Source organism: Rhinolophus ferrumequinum, chromosome 11, assembly GCF_004115265.2.
Source record: "Rhinolophus ferrumequinum isolate MPI-CBG mRhiFer1 chromosome 11, mRhiFer1_v1.p, whole genome shotgun sequence".
Taxonomy (NCBI): Eukaryota; Metazoa; Chordata; class Mammalia; order Chiroptera; family Rhinolophidae; genus Rhinolophus; species Rhinolophus ferrumequinum.
In genome coordinates this window covers 57159113-57182438 of record NC_046294.1, presented here as the reverse complement: position 1 = coordinate 57182438, position 23326 = coordinate 57159113, and the positions used below count along the sequence as shown (strand labels likewise).

Below are 23326 nucleotides of genomic sequence, written 5' to 3'. Positions count from 1 at the left end.
AGAATTTTGTTTAGGATTTTTGCATCTGTATTCATCAGAGACGTTGGTCTGTAGTTTTCTTTTTTTGTGTTATCCTTACCAGGTTTTGGTATCAGGGTAATGTTTGCCTCATAAAATGAGTTAGGGAGTATTGTGTCTTCTTCAATTTTTTGGAAGAGTTTGAGTAGGACAGGTATTAGATCCTCTTTGAAGGTTTGGTAGAATTCACTAGTGAAGCCATGTGGTCCCGGACTTTTGCTTTTGGGAAGGTTTCAGATGACTGCTTCAATATCCTTAGTGGTGGTCAGTCTATTTAGGTTTTCCAATTATTCGTGATTCTGCCTAGGAAAGGTATATGTTTCTAAGAATTTGTCCATTTCTTTTAGGTTATTGAATTTGGTGACATATAGTCCTTCATAGTATTCTTGGATGATACTTTGAATTTCTGTGGCATACGTGATAACTTCCCCTCTTTAATTTCTGATTTTGTTTATTAGTGTCTTTTCTTTCTCTTTTTATCTTAGTGAGTCTAGCCAAGGGTTTGTCAGTTTCATTAATCTTTTCAAAGAACCATTAATCTCTTTGTCACATTAATTTTTTCTATTGTCTTTTTGTTCTCTATTTCATTTAGTTCTGCTCTGATTTTTATTATTTCCTTTCTTTTCCTGACCTTGGGTTTCATTTCTCCTTCTTTTTCTAGTTCTTTAAGGCGTAACATGAGATTATTCATCTGGGATTTTTCTTGTTTCTTGAGATAGGCCTGTAATTATATAAATTTCCCTCTTAAAACTGCTTTGCTGCATCCCAGAAATTTTGGTAGGATGTATTTTCATTGTCATTTGTTTCTATGTATCTTTTTATCTCTCCTCTAATTTCTTCTTTGACCTGGTCGTTCTTTAAAAATATGTTGTTTAATCTCCACATATTTGTGGTTTTTCCTGCTTCCTTTTTGCAGGTGATATCCAATTTCAAAGCCTTGCGATTAGAGAATATGCTTGGTATGATTTCAATCTTCTTAAATTTGCTGAGGCTAGTTTTATGTCCCAATATGTGGTCTATCCTTGAGAATGTTCCATGTACACTAGGAAAAAAAATATATATAGTCTGATGTTCCAGGATGAATTGCTCTATAAATGTCAATTATGTCCATTTCATCTAATGTGTCATTTAGGGCTGCTATTTATTTATTTTCTGTTTGGATGATCTATCCATAGCTGTCAATGATGTATTTAGGTCCCCTAGTATAATTGTGTTTTGGTCAATTTCTCCCTTTAGTTCTGCTAGTAGTTGCTTGCTATATTTCGGTGCTCCCTGATTGGGAGCATAAATATTGATGACTGTTATTTTTTGTTATATAGTCCCCTTAATCATTATGAAATGTCCATCTTTGTTCTTGTTACCTTTATGATCCTGAAGTCTGTTTCATCTGATATCAGTATGGCTACACCTGATACTTTCTTAATACCATTTGCTTGGAGTGTCAATTTCCACCCTTTCACTTTGGGGCTGTGTTTGTCCTTGTAGCTGAGATGTGTCTTTTGGAGGCAGTATATGGTTGGGTTTAGTTTTTTGATCCAATCTGCTACTCTGTGCCTTTTTATTGGTGAGTTCAGTCCATTTACATTTAGGGTGATTATTAATATGTGAGGATTTCCTATCACTCCATCTTTGGTTTTCTGGTAAAACTGTCTCCATTGTTTCTTGCCTTTTTGTTGTTGTCTTTTATTTTTGTATGGTGTTCTATGATTTTCCCTCTGTTTCTTCTTTTATTATGTTATATATTTCAGTTGTGGATTATTTTGGAGTGGTTACCATTAAGTTTACGTAAAAGAAAGTTTTATATTTAGAGTATTCCATTTTCTTCAGCATGCTTACTTTCTCCATTCCCATATTCCGGTTCAGGCCTTTACTCTCCTCCCTTTTATGTTTTGCGTTGTCACAAATTATCCCTATTTATGCTGGTCACATAGCCTCCTTCATTATTTCTAGTAGTGCAGGTCATGTTTTAGGCAATTCCTTCAGCTTCTGTATGTCTGGAAAGGTCTTTATTCCTCCTTCATATCTAAAGGATATATAATTTTTGGCTCAGAATTTCTTTCTTTCAATGGTTTGAATATTGGATTCCACTCCCTCCTGGCTTGTAGAGTTTCTTCTGAAAAATCTGATGATAATTTAATGGGCTTTCCTTTGAAAGTTACCACCTTTTTTCCCTGGTTGCCTTGGGGATTCTTTCTTTGTCGTTGATTTTTGACAGCTTCAATACAATGTGGCTTGGAGAAGGCCTCTTGGGGTTGAGGTAATTATTAGGTGTTCTATTTGCTTCTTGGATTCGAGGATCCAGTTCTTTCCACAAGTTTGGGAAGTTCTCGTTGACTATTTGTTTGAATATATTCTCTGTCCCCTTCTCTCTTCCTTCGCCTTCTGGTATGCCCATTATTCTTATATTGCTCTTTCTGATGGAGTCAGAAAGTTCTTGTAGAGTTCTTTCATTTCTTTTATGTCTCAAGTCTCTTTCTTCTTCCATTCATGTCATTTCCAGATTTCTATTTTCGATGTCACTGATTCTTTCCTCCATCTGGTCAACTCTGCTACCTAAGCTGGCTATTTCATTCTTCATTTCTTTTATTGAGTTCTTAATCTCCAGAAATTCTATTTGGTTGTTTTTTAAAATTTCAATCTCTTTGGTAAAATGTTCATGTTGTTCTTTGATTGTGTTTCTGAGTTAATTAAACTGCCTGTCTGTGTTTTCTTGCATGAGAAAACTCGTTGAGTTTTTTCAGAACTGCAATCTTGAATTCTCTGTCATTTAAGTCACACATTTCCATGTCTTTAAGTTCATTTTCTGGAGACTTTTCATTTTCTTTCAGGGCTGTCCTGTTACCTTGGTTATTCATGGCAATTAATGATTTATTATTTCTCTCCCTAGACATCTACAGGAGTGGGTTCTGCAACAGGTTGATAGGAAGAGGTCTTTCTTTTGTTTTCCAGTACGTGTTGGTAGAATGTTTTATTTTCTCTCTGACTGCAGCCTTTTATTCTCTCTCACACTGTAGTGTTATGTTTTTTCTGCACTATTCCAGCTTCTCACATAATGGGGTGATTGCCTGGAAGGTGGGCTTCTCCTCTGTGAACAGTTCACCTGGGTCATAGGGCACGACCTCCATGATGGGATATGGGGAGCTTCTGAAGTTCCAAAGCTCTTCCTGCACCAGATTCAGAGCCCATGTGTTTCAGCAGCTCTGTTTACTCCTGTAGTTATCTTCCCAGATAGGTGGGGACAAGGGTGGATTGGGTTGTGAGAGGTGGCCCAGAGCAATGGCTGTGATCACCACTACAGCCAGTCCTTCTTCCATTGCTCCCTCCCCTTTGCCTGTAATAGTTGGGCTGCAAGTCCATTTCTATGGACCACAGTTCTCAGAACTGCAAATATTCTGTTCTTTTGATCTGACACTACTACTGGGTGGTGGTGGGTGAGCTCTGGGAGGGTAGGGAGGGGGCAGTTAGGTTCAGTGCCTAAAGCTTCCATTCTCTGCTCGCAGTGAGGGCCTAAACCACTGTTTCCAGCCTTCTTCCCTCAGTCTTTGCTCTGCAGTCTCTGTTGTGAATGTTGGGTTCAGTGGTGTTATATGCTGTCCCCTCAGCCCTGTGTGCCATAAACGGAGCCCTAGCAGTCCAGGTTCTTCCCTTTCCCTCCACTGCGGTAGTTCCAGAATGCAGCGAACTTGGAGCACTGAGCTAGGTCTGCATCCTGCGTCCATGCGTCCCCACATCTGCACTTCTCCCTTCCCTCTTCCCCTGCTTGCACAATTTGCCCACCTTTAGATGATTTCAGTAGTGTGCCTGTTAATCTTGCCTGTCTGCTGCCCAGGGAGTCCTTTGTGGGGTTATAGTTTTTCAATTTGTTGTAAATTCCAGGGGAGATTTCAAGAGGCTCACCTCACATCACCTTTTTATGACGTCATTGGGAGTTTATTTTCATATCCATATGTCAATAAAGTAATAGTGGACAAAAGATGGGTGATTCCTAATTGTCCACATGTGGATGTATAATTGAAAATGACTCATGATAGCATTGTAATCCCTGAGTGTCTTCCTGCCATCTCCTATACCAGTAGTTGCTGTGGGTGAGGTTACCATATTAATATCAATGATCAATATCAATGAGTACCTTAACAAAACATAGAAAAATTGTGGAATACAATGATTACATTCCAAAGACTTATATTCTTATGTATTACAAACTTATAAATTTTGTTAGTTTTAAGTGACGTTATTTATTTTTTGCTCCTAGGTAATTTGATTAATCTAGATAATGAAGCAAACTATATCTGAGTAAAAATCATTTAAAAATATTGCCTTCACACACTTGCCCCAGACAACCTTTTCAATATTTATCTCTATATCTATTACTTGCCCTTTTTGTCTTTTACCCCTCTATAATAATTTCTTTCCAATAAGTTCTATCTTATTTTATTATTTTGCCTAATTGTTGAATAATATCTATTTGTATAAAAGTTCTAAAATAACAAAAATATAAAGAAAAAGAAAAATTACTATTTTACCACAGAAATATAATCATTATTAATATTTGTTACATTTTTGAGGGTTTTTTTTCCTATGTCTACATATTTGTTTGTAAAATTTGGACCATAATATGCACAATGTTTTTTTTTCTTTTACAATTTAACATTATAACTTGAGTATTTTCTCATGTTCTACCTTCAAAAACATAATTTTAGTAGCTGTCTAATATAGAGGAACCATAATTTACTTACCTATATACCTATTGTCGAATATTTAGGTTGTCTCTAGGATTTTCTTATTATAGATAATGCTTGTACAATCATTCTGACACCATCCCTTGATTATATATTTCTCTAAGATAAATGCCTAGATCCCCACTGCCTAATCACCACCTCAATTGGTTGCCTTATAGACGTCACATATTTAACATTTCTAAAAATAAATTCTTGATGTTTGTCCTCAACCTTCCCTCCCATAGGAAAATATGATGATCGATAATCAAGAGAAAAATTAATTTCTTGATCTGTAATCAAGAAAAAAAACTAAGGAATGACATAGATGATGGAACTGGAAGACAAAATTTTAAAAGCTATTAAAATGTGTCAGTCACTCAAAACAGTAGGAAAAGAAATATAAATAAAAAGGAGAGAAATGGAAGATATGAAATATCCCACACTAAACATATAGTGACAACAAAGTGTCTGAAATGAAAATTAATATCACACGAGACCCTGCAGAAGAAAGAATTGTAATCTTTAAGGCATAGCAATATTTAGGTGAAACACTCAGAGTAAAAAGAGTAAAACAACAAAAAACTTCTAGGGACTGTGGTACCAGATAAAGCAGACTTTGGAGTACCAAATAGACTTTTTAAAAAATTTGTTAGTAATATGGTCATTTTGATCTGAGAGTCTCAACCAAACCCAAAGATATTATGAAGAGAGGAACATAATAAAAACAGGTTTCTCGGCAGAGCAAATGCAAGCCAGAACACAATAGAGCAATATGTTTAAACTACAGGGGTACTGAAACTAGAGTTTGTCTCCTGAGCAACAGCAGAGCGGAGCCCTTAGTACTACCGTGTTTCCCCGAAAATAAAACCTAGCCATACAATCAGCTCTAATGCATCTTTTGGAGCTAAAATGCATATAAGACGTGGTCTTATTTTACTATAATATAAGACCGGGTATGATATGACATGTTATGATATGATATGATATGATATGATATGATATGATATGATATGATATGATATGATATGATATGACATAACATAATACCAGGTCTTATATTAATTTTTGCTCCAAAAAATGCATTAGAGCTGATTGTCTGGCTAGGTCCTATTTTCAGGGAAGCACACGGTAAGAAGGGGAAAACCATGGACAGGAAGATTGGGTGCAAACATCAAGAGTACATTTTTGGAAATGTTAAATGCACGATCTCTATAAGGAAATCAGGTGAGATACTGATTAGGCAGTGGGGATGTGGTAATTAGCAAAGCTGGGATCTGAGCACTGTCAGCCTGACTCCAGAATCCCTATCTTTGACCATGCTATTAAAGATCATGCAGTGGTATATAACGTCAGGATTCAGACTAACTCCAAAGTCTGGCTCTTTGTGCCACTAATAATGCTAACACATGGGTAGCATTATTAGTTTTAAGATTTCTGGAATCTCCTCTGTCTGGTTTCAAATTAGTCTGGTTTTTCTTTTGTCCATACAGGTAGAAGTAGTTTTATATCATTGCTTCCTCTCAGCAACACTTACACCCTATACAAAGGAGGCGATCAGCTTTTCTCAGGAAGAAATGAGGCTTCCTGGATGGTGCAATTTCAGGCAAAGGTTCAGTCCCTAATGACTTCATGAACATTTTAAGTCCTTATTGAAAAAATTTAGCAGACCCTGTAAGTGTATGTACTTCTGTGTAAACATTTAAATATCAACCCTTATTCTTAAATTAAACCCATATTTTTAAATGATATTGACCTTGAAGTAAAACAATGTGAGTTCTTTCTCATGGAGACTGCATCCTAATGGAAATGCTGTCGTCGACTGATCCATTGGAGCCCTATATTTTGTTTTATGTTTTTCTTTTTCCTCCCCTAATCTTTTTCTAAAGTTGCATTTACCACTTTGAGACAGCGGATGAAGGCAGTATGAAACAGCTGAAATAAATGTGATAGCCAGAGATTTCAAAGCCAACCATGTGAGGCTTTGCTCTGAATTTATAATAGTATTAGTTAATCCTTATAGCTGTCTAGTACTGCACAAAATTTTTCCGTTTCTCATTTAGTTCCTATAACACCATACAAAATGAGCAGAGAAATGTTATACCTATTTAACAGATTGAGAATCTGAGATGGTAAAGAGTTCATAATTTCCTCTACAACCAGTAGAAAATAAGTTGCAAATCCAGAACCCAGAATCCAGAAACACAGTAGCATCTTGGTTAAGAGCACAGATGTTGGAGTCACAATAATTCTGGGTTCACCACTTACTAGCTGTTTGACTTTGGATGACTTAAGTAACCTCTCTGTATTTGTTTCCCCATCTATGCCTATACCATGAGTTATTATCCATATTAATTAAGTAACCTATGTAAAACATTTGGAATGGAACCTGGAACCTGGAACTTGGTATAAACTATACTCAGATTAGCTATTTTGTTATTATTATTAATTATTATTGTTATTTTATTATCATTTCTTATTATTATTAGCTTTGACTTCTAGTCCAGAGTGTTGTGGTGATTATAGGACTGGACTGGTTGCAGTTAGGGATGATAGAATGATCTTAAGAAGCAGGTGAAAAGGGAAATACAAAGTCTGACAATTAAGTTTGCGAACTCATCCTAGAAAAAGTGCTACATACTTCATTGCTGAATATCACTATGACCATCTTCGAAGTATTCCCCTTGGGAAGCGATTCACCAACGCCAGTGCGTAGTCCACCCTTCAAAGCAATTTTGGAACTCTTTTTCGGGAATGGCCATCAGAGCTGTCACTGTATTACTCTTGATGTCCTGAGTGTCATCAAAATGTTTTCCTTTCAATATTTCCTGTACCTTCGGGTAAAGAAGTAAGTCATTGGGGGCCAGATCAGGTGAGTAGGGAGGGTGTTCCAATACAGTTATTTGTAAACCGGCTAAAAACTCCCTCACAGACAGTGCCGTGTGAGTTGGTGCATTGTCGTGATGCAAGAACCATGAATTATTGGTGAATACCTAATTCGTCATGTAACTTTTTCATGCAGCCTTTTCAGCACTACCAATTGGTAAACTTTGTTAAATATTTGTCCAGTTGGTACAAATTCATAATGAATAATCCCTCATGTATCAAAAAAGGTTAGCAACATCATTTTGACTCTTGATTTGGACTGATGGAACATTTTTGGTCGTGGAGAATTGGCTGACTTCCATTATGCACTTTGACGCTTTGTTTCAGGGTCATACTGGTACACCCATGTTTCATCACCAGTGATAACATGGCCTAAAACATCGTCTTGCTTCTCCAAAAGGTCTTAGCAAACTTCTGCTCTCCTTTGCTTTTGTTCATCGGTGAGCTCCTTCGGGACCATTTTTGCACACACCTTTCTCATGCCAAGATTTTCAGTTAAGATTTTCCTAACTGTTTCTCTACCAGTGTTTACTTGGTCTGCTATGCTTCTCAAGTCAAGCTGAGATTTTAATGCACAATTTGATGAATTTTTGCAATGTGTTAGTCAATTCTGATCGTTACTGGCCGCCCTGACCTCTTTTTATCAATGGTTCGTTCTCTCCCCTCAGAAAAACGTGTGTACACTGCCGTTTTCTTCCTGGCATTATCTGCATAAACTTGGACTAACATGTCCCTGACTTCCTTTCCACTCTTGCCAAGTTTAACAAGAAATTTAATGTTTGTTCATTGCTCTAATTCAAGCTTAGACATTCTCGCAACAGCACACAAAAACATGCAACAATAATGAACGCCACTCAACAAGACACGGCCACACAACACGAACACAGTTGTGAGACACTGATATACCAAGTTTATGAAACCTTACCGAGCTGTTTGTACAGTGCTGCTAATGTAAGCACATGGTGGCAAGTTCTCAAGCTTCATTGTCAGACCTCGTATGCTTCCAGTTAGCCTAATAAAACAGATTTACACTGTATTTCCACTTGCCTTACAGGGTAGATTTTGCGACTTTATGATGATTAGCGATGTTTCCTTTATATCTCAATGTCTTTTAAAATGTGTATATATGGATCCTAATTAAGAAAATCTATTCAAAACTATGCCTACCTATAAAAGATATGTAAAAAATGTCTCTGTTAAGGAAACTGAATTTTAATTTAAAAATTCTAGAATGTTAAGTAAACACAAATATATACCATCCTCAATACTCACATTTACTATGCAGGTATCTTAAACTTTTTAAAATGAATGCAGCTTTTCCATACTCATGATTTGAGCTCAGAAATCAAATATATACACATAGCAACACCTGTAATGATGCCTCCCAGTTCCTGGGGGTAGCTTTAATTCCATGGATTCAGTGTATAACATTAGATGAACCGTGGACAGTTGGACAAGCTTTCACATACGCTATACATCCAAATCCATGTAATGCTGAGTGTAGCTGTAATAAGATTATACTAAATTTAAAATCGTGAGAACTAAGGGAAGCTATGTAAGAGTTGCAATCGAGTATTGAACTCAACAATGTGATCTCCCTGGCCAAAGTAAAGTAGAACCTTCCCCAGAACCACCGTGTTCTGTAGCTTAAAGAGAAATACATGGTTAAGTCTGCTTAAAAAATTGAATTTGTATATATATATATATATATATATATATATATATATGTGTGTGTGTATATATTATTTATATTATTCATATATATATGTGTATATATATGAATAATATAAATACATAAAATAAATAAATATATACATGTATTAGTAATGATTAATACAAATATATATCACATATATAGTGTGTGTGTGTGTGTGTGTGTGTGTGTGTGTGTATACATATATATATATATCACTGGTGAGATAATGAAATGTAGTTTTTCTTGCCTTTCCTTGAAAAAATAGGATTTATACTCTACATACATTAATATTTATCAGCACATTTTTATCAAGTCAAAACATTTTAGAGCAATACCTGTATTCAGTAGTACTGAAAGAGAGAGTGCAATTCAAAAATGTGACTAAGTCATAGCTTTCTCAAAAAGAATAAGTCTACTATCTAAAATTATAGTTATAATCTCTGACAACCTATCAGTCACCTGTGAAACCTTTGTAAAGACAGAGTCCTGAGTCCCCACTCTAGATCTACCGAATCTGGGTATCAGGGGTAGAGCTGGGGTACAAGTATGCAAAACAGAACAAAAGCTCTCACAGGGGATTCACATGCACAGGCAGGTTTGGGGATCACTGGCTTAAATTCATTATGTCTTTCCTCTTCAGAAAAATTGTTATTCCCAGTAGTAAAAGCCAAATAGAGCGCATTAGAAGGAAACATGGTCAGGCATTTATCCCACAGGGTACATTTTCATGAAACCATTGGATGACCTGAAACCACTGACAACAGCAGTGATAATAGGCAAAGAAAGGGTAGTGCTCCTGAGCAAGCGTCACCAAACGCAGAATTTGTTGAGTGATGTTTAGATTTTATAAGTAAAAGCACTGGCTATTTAAAAACACCTGCAGCAGGTATGAAGTTTAATCTATAAACACACTTATAAAATAGCACATAACCTTATTTCCTCTAAATTAAATTACGTTTGACAATAGGCCTCTATCTTGCCTGCTTCTCCTTTTAAAGTTCTCTCTGAACATCGAATCGATCCCTTAGGAGCTCAGACTTTTAAAGAACAAAAACCTGAAAGAGAGTTTCTTTAGGAAAATTCTGCTTACCCTCCTGTATTACATATCTCCAGAGAGGCAAAGGAACACAAAGGTCTGAATGTCTGCAGCAGACTTGGGGAGGAAAAAACATAGTAAGTTCAAAACACAAATTAATATTCCATAAACTATTCTACCCCCTCCTTGATTGTGTACATTGCTTCAGAAAAAGCAGTTGATGTCTGTCCAATTCAGAAATGCTCTACTCCCTCAACCCCCTTTTTCTGTGGAATAAATGTTATTTATACAGGAATCTTAAGTACACAGCTACCACCTTACGGCAGAACAAGCAATATCCTTATGACTAAATGCATATCAGAGTCAGGAGTAGCTCTTGATCATCTGACAGATTTATCACAGATGCCAAAAGCAGGAAAAGAGAGGCTGTCGGGAGGTGGATTGAGAATCGAATCCAACTTGCACACCCACATAAGAATGCCACCTAACTGCTTTGAATCTGTTGTGTGTAACTAGATGCTCCTCATGCGATCTAATGCCTTAGCAAACATAGAGATTCAACAAGGTGTACAACTGCCACATACACTGTTGGCAATTCTTATTTGCTTTACCTTTCCCCACTTAGAATCCTTTGGTGAAATACTGCATAGTGAATGTTAGAATCAAAGAGACCTGCATTCAAATCACAGTTTGACCACTACTCCATTGGTGCCACCTTATCCTCTCTGAGCCTCAGTTTCCTTATTCAGAAACTATAGGTAATATCCACTGTGAAAGTTCATTGCTGTGAAGTTTAAAGGTGTTGATATGTGTGACCAAGTAGTGACTGAGAAATTTGGGGATCCTCTGTTATTGCAATAAACATACATTCAACTGCTTTCTTTCCCTACCCCCAAAAGCCTATTCTTAGGCAAGTCACATATATTTTTACAGAGTATTTCATGTGGAGACAAAAGAGAAGGTTATGGGATAATTTTAAGCTCTATATTCTGCATTCCACCCTGCTGGCACTGAGGTATTATGAACTGACCTCAAGATTCTTGACACAAACCTATGGAGTCCACTGGCTCTTTGATATTTTAATCATTATTTTTCACTGTGTCTGTGTTTTATTAAGACCCTCATGCAGTTTTGCTGCCTGATATCTATCTTACCTATGACCAGAGCGCATTGTTCTAGCAATAGTCTTAAAAAGAAAAAGAAAAATCTTGTCCATCTGGTTTCATTATTGCTGTGTCTTCATTCCAGTAGTTCATTTAAAAGCAGCTCTCACTTCCATTGGATGTGCTGGTCCAGTTGGGATCACCAAAAAGGAGCTGTCTTCTTGGATAACTCCAGATAGGTTAGGAGTCCTCTCCCCACATGCCAATCATGTCATCCCTCTGGGTAATTTGTGCTCGTGGTCAACCTCCTGGAAATACTTTGGCCAACAGTGTGTGAGGAAAGATCTCTTATTTAAAACTCCTCACAGCATGAACAGGAGGGTCAAAGGTATGATTGTCTCAAAATGTGTTTTGTAGGGAGGGAGAGGAGGGTTGGGAAATGGTGACAAAAATCTGGTGACTGTGGGTAGCATGACTAATATTGGCTGAGTTCTGCCAATGACAAGCATTCTGATAAGTCATGTGGATACTTTTGTTCTATTGATTTTCACAGTAGTCCTGTCATGTTGATCAAAATTGTAGAGGACTGACTATCAGAACAATTAAATAACTCGGCTAGGTTTTCACAGTGAATAGATAGTAGAGTTAGGACTCATATTTGGTCTGTGTATTACTAAAATGTGGTACCACTGAGGAGATTACATATCAGAATTCTTCAAATATACATAATATACTACTTAATGTCACCAAGATTTGAGGGAGTTTATTGTGTCTATTAAAATATAAGCTCTGCTGTAAATGGCACTGCCATATGTTCAGACATGTCTTCCACTTCTTTCCTTCATGCTTCCATGCTCAAACCAACTTAATAACTAACCAGCTGCACCAACAACCTGCCTGCTCTTGCAACACCTTTGACCAAACATATGCTTCCCTTAGCCATCTCTAACTTCATTTTCACATGTTCAAATCCTATCCATTACTCATGGTCCAGCTCCAATGATACCTCCGCATAAGATTCTCCCTAATTCTCCCTGCTGGATGTCATTTCTTCTTCGTTTGAATTCCCAGGATAGTCTACCTTTTCCTCCCATCACATTTAACCAGTTGTAGTCTTATTTTATTAAACACATGCATGTGTGTGCACACACATGCACACACACACACTTTCTAAAACAAAGTCTTTGAGGGAAAAATCTATATCTGGATCAGATTTTTTGTCTTCCTTCCACATCACCTAGATTAGGACATAAAAAGAGTACATAAAAATAATTATACACTGAGCTCTACCACATGGCAATGATTTGTTCAAGTTTTCATATTGTATCTCATTTAATCTCATAGCAGTCCTATGAGGTGGGTTAACCATTTTCTAGGTAAGGCAGCCAAGATTCAGAAAATTTAAGTAATTTCCTGGAGTCACACAGCTAAGTAGCAGAACCGTATTTAAACCCAGGTCTTAAAGGCTAAAAGCTCATGTTTTTCCCCTTCTGTATGTTTTCTAAGTGCATAAATATACGCTACATGAATGATTAGATGCATTAGTAAAAAAGACTACATACAGTTGCTGTCAATTTCTTTTAATTGTCATCCTTTCTGTAAAAGGATTTTAGCTAGCACATTATTTCTCTGAAGTAGACTAAACCTTAACTGGAATCTTCTTAGCAAATGAATATATTTGCATAACTGAAGACATGTGAGATTCTGACAAATTTAAATAGCCAATATGGTGATGCCAGTTAAGCTAACCTGTTAGTCATAAGCAATTATTCATAATGCTGTATTATTACCACTCTTATAATACCTTGTTAGTACCTACGCATCACATAGAAATAAAAGTTATCCGTTATTAAAGAAAAATTACCCCTAAAGTGGGAAAATTTATATATTTCTTTATCTGAGTTGTTTGAGAGTCTATAGATCTTTGGGGCTGAATTAAACAAGACCCAATACAAATCCCTAACAGCCCTCTGGAGTAGAAAAAATATTTTAAAAATATAATTTAAAAATACAGGAAAATATAATTAGGGAAATAAAAATTACCTATAATTCCACTATTCAGAGAAAGCACTATTAGTATTCAGTGACTGTTGCAAATATACATATAGACATACAAATATGCTTCTTATAAAATTAGCATCATACTACACATGCAGATTTATGGCTTTTTATCCCTGAGCTTATATAATGAATAATTCTTAATGTCATTTAAAAGTCATTTACAAAACATGCAATATTGAGAGAAAATGAAAATGTTATGTAGATATATTTCCCAGAAATGATATTCAGCAAATTCCTTGGCATATGCTTCCAATTTTTTTTTCATTATCTCTTACATAAAATGGGATCATACTTTATATTTATTTTATTATTTACCAACCTGTATTAAATTGTATATATACTATTTTAACTTGTTTCCTTCATTTAATAACATGTTGTGACTATCTTTCCACGTCATCAAATCTGCTTCCACAGCACTGTTTTTGATACATATATGAGTGCTTAATACTAATGAACATGTATGTTTTCTACAGTGTTTTGCTTTTATAAACTATGACAGTGAGACTTTATGCACACCTATTGTACTCAATTTTGTAGGACAAATTTCTAAAAGTGGGATTTCTGGGTCACACGAAAGGTGTGACAATTAAGTTCGTGAACTTTCCACTGTGCACTTACACTTGGCACTTCAGCAGTTTATATTACCACCACTGGTGTGTGAAGGAGGTCTTTACAACTATTAGAGAAAAAGTAGATGGTGTTATGTGTACTGATGTGGAAGAATGTCTAACATACAACGTAAAATTAAAAAATAAAAGCAATAGCATAATAATTTATAATATGATCTAGATCAGATTTTTTATTTAAAAATTATATATTTTCATACTTATGTATAGATTTGGGTGTAGCTATGAATTCGGGCATAGATCTAGTGACATAGCGTTGAGAACTGGGCATACAAAAATGATCACATTTGCTGACTTAAAAGAATGCAGCAAACCAAAAGAAGCGTTAAAGAAGTAAATTGTACCACACTGTGAAAGTAAGTGCTGGAAGGCAGAGTGCTGGAAATGAATGGGAGCTCACCAGGCAGAGGTTGCCAGCTGGTTGCCAAAGAAAATAATGATACCCGGTTGAATTGGAATTTGAACACTGAATTTAAACAATGACAATGAATAGCTTTTTTAGTATAAATATGTCCCATTCAAATTAGCATATTTATGTTAAAAAATATTCATTGTTTACCCAAAATTCAAATTTAACTGAGCATCCTGTATTTTTATTTGCTAAGTCTGGTGACTTCAGACATGGTCAGAAATGTGATTTTTGTCATCATAAGAGGTAATTATCTCTTAAGAATGAATTCACATCCACAAAAGTGAATAGATATGGATGTATAATATAGGTGACTGACTGCCAAATCTCCCGTTTAAATACCTGTGGCAGTCATGACAGTTACTGAGCACCTGTCAGGCACTGGGATAAGTGCTATTCAAGCAAAATTTCATTGACTATTTATAACATCCTAAAAGGTAGGCACTGTTCCTGCTCACAGGGGGAGAAACTGAGGCACAGAGTAAATTGCCCAAGATCACATGGGTTATAAGTGATTGGGACAGGACTTGAATTTAGATGGTCAGACTCACAGCTTGCTCCCTTTGTTTTATTTTCTACTGCCTTTGAAATAGGAGCTGTCATTGCCAAGATGATCAAGAAATATAGTTAGACCCTGGAGGGAAAGTATATGCTAGTAAAAGAGTTTTAAAAAATAAAACGTAATGGTTGCACACCCAGGCTTTGCAGCCAGACAACCTGGGTACAAAGCCCAGCCCTTCCACTAACAAGACAGCTATGTAGAAGCAAGGTAGCACTAAGCCTTGCAAATTAATAGCATTATTTATATATGTTTTAGGATTAATGGGAGGATTATTCCATGATATATGACATACAAAGCATGTGTAACACAAGGCCTGCCTCATAGTACGTTCCCACGATAGATATTAGGAATTATTATTATTATCATTATTTAAAATATATCAGAATACAAAACCAAGTGACAACCATGAAGAAAATACTGTACAGGAGTTTAGAAAAGAGAAAACTCTGCAATTGGGTGTACTTCAGAAGGCTTGATGGAGAAAATAGTACTGCGACTCTGTTAGACACCAGGAAAGTTCTGAAATATAGAGCTAGAAGAAAGGACCAACATATGTAAATTTTAAAAAGGTGTGAACCATCAATTTCAGGGAATTTATGACCTTAGTCTGTGTCTCCGTCTGAAATCTAGTAGAAGTGTTTCTTAGCCAAGAGTCCTCTTCAAGGAGAACAAGGCAGATTGCTCCAGCAATCTCTTTTTCTTATAGGTGGCTTATCCTTCCTTTCTGGGTACCAGGCAGTATTCGTAATCTTCTTGCAATAACTGACCTAGAAGAGTAAATGGTAACAGCTGCATGAAATAGAGGACAATGTACCATTTGGATAAAGCCACTTCATTCTTCCTGTTGAATTGTAGAGAATTATATTTGAACATTATTTTTCCTTCCGGGGAACTGCTGTTATGTTCAAGCTGAGCTTTCTTTCAGTTAAAGGCATAAGGGATTTTCTCCCCTATAGGTTCTGTATTAATAATGTAAAATTGGCATACAGGAGTATATTACTGAATTAAAATTTTGCATTTTGCATAACATTTTGCATATTTTAGAAGATATGATTTGGCTAAACATATTCAGAAATTCTCATGTAGGTGGAATCCTAAAACTTAAGATTTTATCAGATTTGGAAATCTTTAGTTAAGTTGTTACAGATATGAATAATCTTGGAGCCTCTGAGAATAGAAAATGATTATTGTCGAGGCAGTGTTTCTATTCAGTAATATTGTGTTTTGATACAATGATAAACAGAAAGAAACCCTGGGTAGATATTAAATTTTGAACCTTCTTTTGGGAGGCCTTTGTGTTGTTCCCCATATTTCTCTCCATTCTAATTCTCTTTTGTTGTTTACTGTTTTTTTCCCAAAAGGAATGGCCTTGCTTTCTTTATCTATACCATTTTTTCGTTAGTGCTAGCTGAGAATATAGAGATGTAGGTAGTTACCCTACAGACCAAACCTAAGCGTACCAGTGGAACGCCCAGCTCACGTCAGAGAGGTGTGCTCTGCCCATAGCTCTGCTGAAAGGGCAAACCCAGCAGGTTCGTACGGTTCGTCCCCCAACCAGGCCTGAAGAGACAGGGTGTGTACTTGATGCAAAGCATGCTAATCCAGAGCTTTGCCAGTGAACAATAATGTGATTTATTCAAAAAAGGTGAACTAGATCTTTCAAGTTCTCTCTTAGGAATTTTTAATTGAAAACCAGGCCAAATGAGACAACTATCAGTGAAAGGTGAAGCTAATTGTTCATGATGTGAAGGAGGCCAGAGGGTTCGTTGTGAGTCACATGTAAGTCAATGTTATTAGAAAGCAGAAACTAAGAGCAAGCAGAAACTATGAGGTAGAGAGTATATGTCCCAGTTACGCAATGTTAAAGAAAGGGGTGAGTAGAGAGGAGAAAGAAGTAGCACGAAGAGAAAAGGTGATATCTTGACAGAAAACCTCTAAAGACGCAGCTCATTAGATCTCACTCTTGCTGATTAGCTTTTTCTGAGTTCCCATGCACATATGTTTTATTACCCGAAGTAGCTCAAATAAGTCTCTGTTCCTTGCAATCAAATTTCTTTGCAATCAAAATGTTGCTCAATGAGCAAAGGGAACATATTATGTTATTCACTATTACATATCTTGCGCCTCTCTCTGGGACTGGCACAGAGTAGGACTTTGGTAAATATTTATGAAATGAATGAATATACAAATGAACAGCACAAATGATTGAACTCCTTTAATTGCATTCGATGGGAAGAGCACTAACCTCCATGGCTCTCCATCCTCTGTGGATATTAGAGTTACTCTCAAGACCTGCCTACTTTTCCACATCTGTCTCTTACTCAAGCATTTAACACACTTCCTAAATGGGCATGTTTTCAGATTTCCTCTTTACCTTTGCACGTGCTATTTATTACCACTACCTAAAAAGCCCTCTTTCACTCCACTCCAACTCTGCACTGCAATCCTGACTCTCCACCATGTTTTCCTTCATGTCTCCTCAGTTCAGTCCCTTTCCCAAATAGAAAGAAAATTGGGTGCTTTCACGTCACACTGTCCCAACTGCCTCATATATAATTTTGTACTCCATTTTATTCAACATAAAATATAAACTAAAGCATTTTTCTATATCATTAAAATTTTTCATGAATATTAACTTTAATGGCTAAACAACAAACCATCATACGGATACATCTTATGTTCTATATCTTTGTGTCTGTGTTGGACATTTTGATTGTTTCCTTTTGATTTGTTCTGTTTTGCTCTTATAACAAACCATAATGACTTTCTCTCTGTTGAAACCTTTGTCCACATTTTTTATTTTCTTCTTAGGACTGCATACTAGAGGTAGTATTACTAAACCAAAGAGCAGGATTACTTCTAAAACTCCTGAACTATATCGCCAAGTTGCTTTTTGGAAATGTTGTAAAGAGGATTTTATACACCATAGACCAGCAATATGAGTGTCTGTCTTGCCATACCAGAACTAAACTGTGATTTATCAATTTTAATATTTTTTATTATTTTTAAACAGGCAAAGGGTATATATCATTTAATTTGAATTACTTTTATTCCTAGTGAGGTTGAACATTTATATTTGTGTGTCTATTTGTCATTTGTATTTCCTCTTTTTTTTTTTTTTGTATTTGCTCTTTGGTGATTGAAAGCTAACAGCCTGTGTTTATTTTCTATTGAAAGTTTTTGATTTTTCCCATTGAGTTGTAGGAGCATCTTTAAAATATTGATAAATACATTTGAGCAGATGTTTCCCCAGCTCATTGCTTGTTTATGAAGTTTTTTACTTCAATGGTTTTAAATTTTTATGTAGTCAAATCTCTCATTTTTTATATGATTATTTTTTTTATTGCTTAAAAATGTGTTTTCCATAAAGACACTAGATAGAATGTTTCTTTTATAGATTTAAACCATATCTTATAAGTTCAGTTAAAAAGAAAAAAAAACATTTAAAATTAGGTTTACAAAAATCAAAGAATTTTAACATTATGATAGGATACATTGAACCTTCCTTAAATAATTTGAATCCATTTCTCAAAGGCCTTGGTATGGCCATAATACTGACCCTGTGTGTCTTAGATAATATTTGTTGCAACAGCTCTCAGAATTCCACAAAAATACTCATGTAGCTGGACACACGTCCAATACCAAGGTATAGTCACCCCTGTCTTTGGCAATCTACCTGTTATAATCACTATTGTCAAAGTCATTGACGTTCAACTTCTTATTCCAATAGAACATTCCATGAACCATTTATAACTCACTGTCATGAGAAGGCCCAATTTTGTTGAAATGCAAACATTCTTTGAGGAAATAAAGCACCTTAATAATTCAAAACTTTCAAAATGACTTTATGTGGTGCAGCTCTTATTCTGCCATTTCTCTCCTCAATAAGCAAACATAGCAAAATATAATTGAGAATGAGGTTTATAGAGAGAAAATGGTAAATTCATCCTAATTTCTCTTTTTAAAAGCAAATATTTATAGATTATGGTACATAGACTATCATGAATAACAAATTACCTATGGCCCAAATTCCTTATGACACCATACATGGAAGCCATCTAGGAAAGCAGATCATTGATGGTAGAGGCACTAATTAAAGGTTAGAGTTGGGGATGATACCTTGTGAGAGGCAATGAAAATAATTGAGAAGTTCAGAGAAAGTGAGCAGCAACCTCCAGGTCTATGATAGAGCATCAATTACCTTTCCAATGTCAGTAGCAAAAGCGAGTCCTTAGAAAGCCCCATTATGTACTGTCTTGTGACATTAAATACTACTGATTGTTACTTCCTTTGTCCCACCCTCTTGTAGATAAACCACATTACATTAAAGAACTAATATGTGAACTGCCTAGTGGGGAGCCACATTCGCAGAGGCTGTGCATCTCTGTGATCTGGAGTGCCTGAGAGTCAAACCAGTGCTATTTGGTGAGCTCACAGTGAATGTCATGCACTGAGCTAGGTACTTTACAAGCGTTCTTCCTATTTCTTCACAGCTACCTTCAGGCAAATATTACTATCCCCACTTTACAGATACGGATGCTCAGCCTCAAAGAAGTTAAGAAACAGCAGAAGGTCACACAGGGTAAAATTGGGAAGAGCAAGAATCCAGACCAGCTCTGTTTCTTTGCGCTCACCTCACTATTTTATAATAATTTACTTCTATGTATAATTTTACAGTTTGCAACTTTGCTGGTATACAGAGGAGACTTTTTTAATACCACCAAAATGAAGAAACTAAGTTTTGTAAAAGTTAAGTGACTTTGATGAAAATAGGCCTCTACTCCAAGGACTTGAGGGGAAGTGTAGGGGGCCCAGTCTGATGTTGCTTAGAAACAGGGGGATGAATGGGATCTTACAAATCACCGGGACAAATCAATCCATTCCTCAGATTTCTCCATAGTATACTTTTAAGTTTCTAACAGCACCTTCAGCAAATAACTAACACTTCTCTGCTTAAATTTCAAGAGAAGTCAGTCTCTTCCTTAATCCTTATTACTATAATGTCAAATTCACATGTTGAGCCGATCTTTCACAGCCTGGTCCTGTGTTCTCTTTTCTCCTCTAGTTACTTCCCAAAATCTTGCCCAGGCCTGGAATTCAATCCTCTTACGCTTACTTCTCCAAATCCTTGGCCCACAAAACAATGTATTGTTTGTAAAGAGGAGTGTGAGGCACCCTTATAAAGTTAAAAAAAAAAAAAAAAAAGAACCTTTTCCTCTGAATGATGTCCGGCAATATACTAGGTGCTTAGGGATCCGAGCCCTGGGTAACCAGCTGCCATCATTAATGTCGTTTGGTTCTGTGCCCTGCTTCTGTAGGAGCACGGGGCTAGATGCTCCCTTCCCATTTAGGGCAGCTAAGGAAGACCACAGAAGGATGAGAGGTAGAGAATCTTGAATGATTTACAGATTTATCCATATCGGTCAATATGATGGAGAGATTTATGGTCACAGGTATACAAATATATAACCCAAATCCTTCCTATTGCAATTTTAGGCTCTCCCTTTAGGTCTAGCTCAGGAGGAGAGAATAAAAAGTACTGGTCGCTTTTCTGACACAACTCTATTTCTTTTCTATGGTAGTGCTTTATTTATACATTCTTGTATTCAGGAAAGCTATTGGGAAGGAAAGATAAATGAGATTCAGTCCTGATCCTCTATGAGCTGATTGTCTAGAAAAGAAAGAGCCCTGGGCAGCAAATGGAGGAGTACATTGAGACAAGAGCCCTGCCTGAGAGACTGCCTGAGGGTGTGGAGAGCAGTCCCTTTAATGGAGGGACTCAATAACTTGCGAGTCACTTTAAAGAGAAACTCAATAAAATGTGAGTCAGGATCACTGTTACCTTTAAGAGAAAGGAGTCATATTCCTTTGACCTTGTATCTTCAGTTCCTACAGAGATGAATGTTTACAATCACCATCGTTATCATCATCACCGTTGTGTGAAACATTTATTGCTCTGCTATAGGTCTGGGACGAAGGTAAGGCAACTGAGGCACGCACATCAGGTGCAAATTTAAGGGGGCACCCAAAAGCTCAGTAATTAAGATAATAATATTTGAATGCAATATTTTAGGCAATAGAATTATCTAAATGAAGAACATGTCAGAATTTTAAAGACAGGCTCTCAGATACTGTGGGATTACACAGAGGTCCAAGGTTTCATCTTTTGTCTTGGAGTGGCGTAGTCTTCTTGAGATGATCTGAAAGAGACAGTAAAAACAAAGTGCCTGTTTTCTTTTCACTCTATTGATTGCAAGCAACAGATCTGACTTAAGCTCCTATAAAGGAATATGGTGGGAGATTCTGGTTTATTTTCCTTATACAGCTAATATCATATGGGATCCAACAGAGAAATTCAGTAGCATGAGCCATAATAGTGCCCTTAAAAAATGAAGTCAGATTGTTATTCTAGACTCAAGGAACCTCTAGACACTTGAGCAACAAAATTGGGTAGGGCTTTACTCTGGTGCTGTGTAATTAGTGGATACAACTACAGCTACCCTCTATATGTCTGTGTCTTTCCCTTATGCTACCAGCTGATAATCCATTTTTAATGCCCCTTTATTCATATCCCATAGGAGAATCTGATTGGCCTAGACTTTTTTTGAGTCCTGTTATCCATACAGGTCATGTTTGCAGAGTCAGGGGCCCAATCCTGGTCTAAGAAGCATTGGTTAACAGGGGAACTAAGCTGGGTTGTAGTTAAGTGGGGCAAATGAAAAGGGACAGTTGCAGGCAAGATAGTTTTTCTTAGAATAGGGTTAGATGAAGCACCTCCCTGTAATACACCAGCATTATGGATTAGCAATTGAAAATGCCAAAGAAATAGAATAGCAAGTGCAAGTGTTAATGGAGTTCAGAAAAGGGAGAGATCATCAAGGGTCAGGGTGTGCTAATTATATCTTATAAGAGCCTATAATTATAAATCCATAGATATGCAAATATATGCTGATGGCTCAGCACTGGAGACTACAAAGCCATTTATCTAGGGCCCCTGAGAAGTGGACAACAAGATAAATGAGTTGTTTAGCAGTTCACTTAGAGATTACACTAACTACTTTTCCTCTCTTCTGGGGACATCTACAGAATGAAGAGAGCCAGTAGGTACCTGAGATTGGATTTCCATATTCATTATCTTCTGACCTAGGTGACTCTGAAGCGTTATAATGGGATAAACAGGTCCTTTCTATTGTGACTGGCTGCTTCACACTGCCAAAAGTAATTTCCCTGTGGCATTTCTTTACTAAATAAATGGGAAGTGATGATGGCATCTGTTCCTGTCACCCAGGTCGTGGTGACAGCTCATAAATTGGCATTTTAATTTATTTATTTATTTTTTCTGTCAGAGAGGTCACAGAGAATAAAACTGCAAGGAAATACTAAGAATGCTGACTGCTAGCTTTAGACCTTCTGAAACTCAGGGCTGATAAGTCTTTTTTTTTTCCAAGTTTACCACTAACTAGTTTTTGTTGTTGTTGTTGTTATTTAATTAGTTTCAGGTATACAAAGCAATGTAATAGTTAGACATTTACACCCCTCACAAAGTGATAACCCTCCCAACCTACCTGACACCATATATAGCTGTTAAAACACCATTGACTATATTCTCTATGCTGTACTTCACATCCCATGACTATTACGTAGGGTGTCAGATGGGCACTGGACTTACCGGGGGATCACTTCATAGACTGTGTAGATGCCTGACCACTGTGCTGTACATATGAAGCTAAAGTAGAATAATATTGAATGTCAACTATAATTAAATGTCAACTGATAAGTCTTTGAGGAGCACCATGTCCATGGGGTGACTCTTACAGGAACTAGGGGCAGCCCACAGAAATCTTCAAATATGAACCTCATGTTATGCCACTTGAAAGGAGATTCTCCCTGACATTTTTAATTTAGTCATTTTGGTTACAAGGGGATGTTGTCAGTATTGTGAAAGGCTTAGTCAAGTTTGCCAAGTGTTTTTTGGTTCTTGTTTGTTTTTCATCTACCCATCTTCTGAAATATCAAATGTTCTCACAAAAAAAGAAACTGGATTTGATATATCTACTCTTGAGCCAGTGACTGTACAAAATAACATGCAAATAAATAGAATGAAAGAATGAAATACTGAAAGATAGGTAAAAAAGAGTCTGCAATATTAGTAGCTGTATCTCTGCATTAATAAGACTTTGAATCATGAGTAGGTAAGCTTAGGCAAGGAACCGT

The 23326-nt window shown here is 36.5% G+C and overlaps 1 protein-coding gene across 21 annotated transcripts in view; it reads left to right on the top strand.

Annotated features, from left to right (window-relative positions):
- DLG2 (discs large MAGUK scaffold protein 2) overlaps positions 1 to 23326 on the top strand; it is a 1874701-nt gene that overhangs the window by 1411760 nt on the left and 439615 nt on the right. The gene's annotated exons all lie outside the window — the stretch shown is intronic.